Source organism: Nycticebus coucang, chromosome 16 (assembly GCF_027406575.1).
Source record: "Nycticebus coucang isolate mNycCou1 chromosome 16, mNycCou1.pri, whole genome shotgun sequence".
Classification (NCBI taxonomy): Eukaryota; Metazoa; Chordata; class Mammalia; order Primates; family Lorisidae; genus Nycticebus; species Nycticebus coucang.
The window spans coordinates 71,546,620-71,552,619 of NC_069795.1; the positions used below are offsets into that span (position 1 = coordinate 71,546,620).

Here is a 6,000-nt window from a genome sequence, read left to right on the forward strand (position 1 = left end):
GCCTCAGCCTCCCAGGTAGCTGGAACTACAGGCACCCACCACAATGCCCAGCTATTTTTTGTTGTAGTTATCATTGTTGGTTAGCTGGCCCAGGTCAGGCTCAAACCCGCCAGGCTCGATGTATGACACTGTGCTACAGGTGCCAAGCCTCTGTTCCCCTTCTTTAGCTTATCTATCTCTTTTATCTTTGAATAAACTCTGTACTTTTGCTTGTTCACATGGTCCATGCTTTCATTCTTTGAATCTCGGGATCAAAGATCCAACACAGAGAAATTCCAGCTACAATTTAACTTGTTCCATCAGTCACAAGGGAAGTCAATCGAACTTACTCATAGAAAAAGAACTTGGAAGTTTGCCAAGCAGCTAAAATTTTGGCTGAAAAGGAAAAGAAGAAAAATTAAGATCTTTACAAGAAAGTACATAAAGTGAATCTTTGGAACACATCAGAAAGGCCTTCCTGAAGCTTGTTGCAAGAAAAGTCTCCCTGGATCTTTCAACATTTGATTCAATTATGATGTTATCCTTACATGAACTAATTGTTGGCTGGTTTAATTTTTTTTGATCATCCTCTGGCAAAATGTTTACAAGTTCTTAATAGATCATTTTGCCAGTAATTTCTCTTTTATGTACATATAATCACCAGGAAATAATCCAGTAGGCAGCAAAATTAATGACTACCAACATGTTCAGGCTAAAAGAGAACCGGCCTGGGCCATGCCGTGGGAAGGGCTGCACCCAGGGAGCACTGGCAACTGCTGAGATCTTGTGAGGAAAACCAGGAGACAACCCAGACACCCAACACCCAGCTGACAGCTAAGGAAACTGTGCTACCATCCCATTGTGGGAGAGCCCACAGATGTTAGTATGCAAATATCTGGACTACTGGAAACATACAATCGAGTTCCAGAACTAATGTTAAGGGGGAGGGCAGGACACAGAATAGGATGTCCAGACAGGATAACAAGAGGGAAATTTCACTGAAATGAAGAAAGAGGGAATGTGAGAGAGGAAAATAGAGTTTATTGCTCATTTGGTTCTTTCTTTTGTAAAGTTATATAACTTCACTGAAAAAAGGAAAAAGAAAAGAAGGGAAGAGAGGAAGGGAGAAGAAACATAGCCTCCCCTGAGGTATTTTAACTATGACTTAAGAACTAACAAAATCAAGATTCTTCTGGACAGCTGATTAGAAGAAGCCGCTTGCAAGCTCTTGAGCTAAATCCATCAAAATTTATAATAGATAGGCTATGGAGAATGCTAACCTATTGCTCCATATCTTAGCCAATATTGAGTGACCTCTGATATGGGTGGAAGTACAACATTCAAAGCCCACTTTTTCAAATCACTTTCTCTGTTATGCAGGTGTGATAAGTCGACTTTAACCAAATATAAAGCAAACGATTTTACTGGCCTTGCTCAGTGTCTCCGTCCCCCAGCCCCCATGGAGCAAGCAAGCAAAGCTCATGGGATGTACTTCTAAAGCAGCTTCATTTTTTCTCTCGCTCTCCATCTAATCTGCTTTATGAGGCTAGTTCTCCTGCCTCTACAGGAAAAAACTTGATTATGACTATTTCAGTAACCCTTTAAGTCGTCCAAGTTCTAATCAGTAATTAAAATGTATGATTTCATGTGACGGTCAGAATTCTGAACATAGTTTCATTTGGGCCTCCTTCCCTTCCTCAGCTCAGGCCTCCTACACCCGGACAAGTCTGTAGTCAGGGAAGAGGGTCCAGTCAGCCTCTTTATCTATTTGTGCTATGCCCTTTCCTCGCTACACGTACCATTAACCCCTCCAAGGTTGGGACACAGGGAGGAAGAAACATAAGCTGGGCAGCAAAGTCTCCATAATGAGCACCCAGCAAGCAGGAGTTAGACTCTTTTTTTTAAGACAGAGTCTCACTGTGTTGACCCAGGCTGGGGTGCCATTGCATCATAGCTCACAGCAACCTCAAACTCTTAGGTTCAAGTCATTCTCTTGGCTCAGCCTCCTGAGTAGCTGAGACTACAGGTGCCTACCTCATCACCTGGCTAGTTTTTCTATTTTTAGTAGAGAAATAATCTCATGCTTGCCCAAGCTGGCCTTGAACTCCTTCTCTCAGGCAGTCCACTCCGCCTTCCAGAGTCCTAGAATTATAGGCGTGAGCCACTGCACCCAGCCTATATAGCTGAGTCTTTTGCCTATGGTTTGTCTCATGTGTTCTTTGAAGACCCCCTCCATTACTAGGGAACTGTCTCCTACAGGTTCCTTAATGAAGGTAATGGCGTCTCCTTACTTCTAAGCATCCCCCAATATGTCTAGTTTCTTTGCTCTTCCTGGCCGCCCTCTTAAGCAGAATCTAAGAACACACAGAAGAATAAGCTCTAAATTCCCATTTTCAGGATTCTTTCCCAGCTAGCAGTGGCCACTGGGTAAGAATCAGTGGTGCAATATGATCCACAGACACTCAGTGTAGTGAGAGAGTCAACACAGCTAAGAACCTGAGATGTTCTTGAGCTCATGGGCTTGTTTAATCACTGAGACAAAAACTCTCCTTTGACCAAACTCTTAATCAGATTCTGGGTGGCACCTGTGGCTCAAAGGAGTGGGGCGCTGATCCCATATGCTGGAGGTGGTGGGTTCAAACCCAGCCCTGGCCAAAAACTAAAACAAACACACACACAAAAAAAATCATATTCCTCTGAGTCCCCACTTACCTAGGCCAAACCTTGGGCTTCTCTCTCTGCTCTTATCAAATCTAGGTTGAGAAAGACTTCTTTTAAGTCATTGTAGGGAAAATCCCTCACCCTGGGTATCTGACCACCTGCAATATCTTATTACGCTGAACTGGTCGGCCACAATAATCCTAGCAATTCAGGTGGCCAGAAACCCCTCAGCTCTGATGTTTCCTCTTAGTGATTTTCCACCCACTGCTCCCTCCCTGTCCTTTGGTTATAAATTCCCACTTGTCCTGGTCTGAATCAGAGTTGTGTCTAATTGGCAAGATCCTTGTTGCAGTGGTCCTAAATAAAGTCTGCCTCACCATCTTAACTAGTTTTTGGATAAAGTTTTTTTTTAATAACTATTATTTCCAATTCAAGACCATGCCTTCAAGCATGGACCAGTGGACCATGCCACTTCCTTGGTCCACTGGACAAGCCTCTCCCAAACTCCTTCCAGACCTTCCTCCAATTCCTTTCCCATTATCATATCCTTCAAGAGTAGGTCTCGTAATTAGGGACTCAAGAATAAAGATTTTAAAGTTGACCAGAATCTTCTGATACATTTAGTTAAACTCTAGCTATTTCCTTGGCTCAACTTTTTGCTGCATATTCAAGATTCTATAATTTCTTATCGTGATGAACTGATCTCTTGTCTGATACCTGGATAAGTCATCTAAAATCAATAACATAAAATATTTCACTTCTATTAACTAAAACCTCCTAATTTGCCCTTCCCAATAAACTAGATTCCCTACCTAATCAGTAGTATCGAACAATTTTCATTTGCCACTTTAGAAAAACCCCACCAACATTAGTGGGACAAACTGCGTTACATGTAATGAGACACCAATGAGTGTAATCCAGGAAAAATACTTATTTCAGACAAAAACAAAAATTTCTATGTCATATTGCTGGTTACAAGAATTATCATAACAAGAGATCAGCACCCAGAGAGGCTTGCAGACTTTGAATGGGCCCAAGACCACAGCAGAGACTCACCTTTTAGTAAAGTGTCTAAACCAGTCTGGACGTTGATGTCATGAGCCTTCTCAAGTCTTATTTAAGCAGATAACCCATGAGGTGCTATGTGCGACCTTCCCACATTTTTGGATTCTTTTACTGGACCTTAAAGTGATAGAAGACAAGTAGAATTTAATATGTCAAGTAGAAGTGAATTATAATATTAAAGTTATTTGGATTTTCTAATTATAGTCAAAGAAAACACCCAACTTCCTTAACAAAATAAGCAATTAAAACAATTTGACTTCAGATATACCAAGTACACAAATTAGCACTATCTTATATTCCAAGACCAATTTGTGGATCCACTTGCTTACAAGAAGGTGATTTTGTAACAAAGTTTTTTAATGCCTTTTTATTCAACTCTCTTGAACATGGTTCAATATAGGATCCCTTTTACTCAATTCCAATATGAAACAAACATAAGGTTGCAGTAATTACGAGACTCTCATGAGTAATTTACAGTATAATCTTTGTCAGATCACTTATTGTGGTAAGGAGAATAATGGCCCCCAAAGCTGTCTACATCTCTAGACCCTAGTACTTGTAAATATGTTATATTTTGTGGCAAGAGGAAATTTGATTGCATGTGGATTTAAGATTGCTAATTAGCTCACCTTGAGATAGGGAGAATATCTTGGATTATTCAGGCAGTCCCAAGTAATCAAAGGGTCCATAAAAATTGAAGAGGGTGGTAGGGTAGAGTCAGAGAGAGATTTGAAGATGCTGGCTTTGAAGATGGAGGAAGTGACCATAAATAAGCAATGAACACGGGTGGCCTCTAAAAGGTAGAAAACAAGAAATAGATTTTTCCTTATAGTTTCCACAAAGAAATGCAACCGGGCCAATACCTGGATTTTAATCCAAGAAGATTCATGTTGGACTTCTGACTTCCAGAACTATGAGACAGCAAATTTGTATTGTTTTAAGACGCTAAGTTTGTGGAAATTTGTTACAGCAGAAGTAAGAGAAACACCATTACACTTACCCTTTCAAGGTCTCAGTTCTCTAATGTGTAAGTGGGGGAGGGAGGGTGGTTCTGCCCTGACATTCTATGGTTGCAAGTCTTCCTTAACTATAAAAAAATGAGTTCTTTTTCAGACCACAAAGATTTTACGGGTTCAAGCCACTACAACATCTGAAAACTTTCACATAGTAATAGGAATTGATTGTCATCAAGTTAATCTGATAGGGCTGGGTGTGGTGGCTAGTGCATTTGGAGGACAAGGCAGGTGGACTGCTTGAGCTTAGGAGTTCAAGACCCGTCTGAGCAAGAGTGAGACCCCATATCTACCAAAAATAGAAAAATTAGCTGGGTGTTGTGGTAGACACCTATAGTCTTATCTATTCAGGAGGGTGAGGCAAGAGGATCACTTGAGTCCAAGAGTTTGAAGTTGCTATGAGCTATGACAGGACCACAGCACTCCATCCAGGGAGACAGAGTGAGACTTCGTCTCAAAAAAAAAAAAAAAAAATTAACAATGTGCTCTTAGGATTAAATAACGCTACAAAGAAAATCAGGCAAATCCAAGTACTGACATTCTATAGGACCACTGTCCTAGTCTTAGCAAAAAGTATCGACTCGGCTCCTGTGAGTAGCTCAGTGAGTAGGGTGCCAGCCACATACACAAAGGCTGGCAGGTTCAAGCCCAGCCCAGGCCTGCTAAAACAACAATGACAACTGCAACAAGAAAATTGCTGGGTGCTGTGGCAGGGGCGCCTGTAGTCCCAGCTACTTGGGAGGCTGAGGCAAGAGAATCACTTGACACAAGATTGGAGGCTGCTGTGAGCTGTGATGCCACAGCACTCTACCAAGGGCAACAAAATGAGACTATCTCAAAAAAAAAAAGTCAGTATCATGGCTGCGCATGGTGCCTCAAACTGTAATCCTAGGACTCTGTGATGCCAAGGTGGGTGGATTGCTTCAGCTCAGGAGTTTAAGAACAGCCTGAGCAAGAGTGAAACCATCTATACTAAAAATAAAAAAAAATAGCTGGGCCTTTTAGTCCCAGCTACTAGGAAGACTGAGGCAAGAGGATCTCTTGAGCCCCAGAGTTGCAATTTCTGAGTTAGCACACCACAGGGGCACTCAAGCCTGGGGCAACAGAGTAAGACAGTATCACACTTCCCTGGCAGGGGAGATACCATAATCACAAAGGTAGTTTTTCCAGGATGAGGCTTATCCATCGCACTCAGGTGTGCTGACCCCTGAGATGTCCCCAACTATGGGAAACTCAACTGCATAATATGTGGTAGCGGGAGACTGAGTTATTTGCTGTTCTA

The 6,000-nt window shown here is 41.8% G+C and overlaps 1 non-coding gene across 1 annotated transcript; it reads left to right on the forward strand.

The window, feature by feature from the left end:
* Positions 1 to 5,838: 5,838 nt before the first annotated feature.
* Positions 5,839 to 6,000, forward strand: LOC128568331 (U1 spliceosomal RNA). The gene has a single exon (XR_008375135.1). It is a non-coding gene; the product is annotated as a U1 spliceosomal RNA (small nuclear RNA).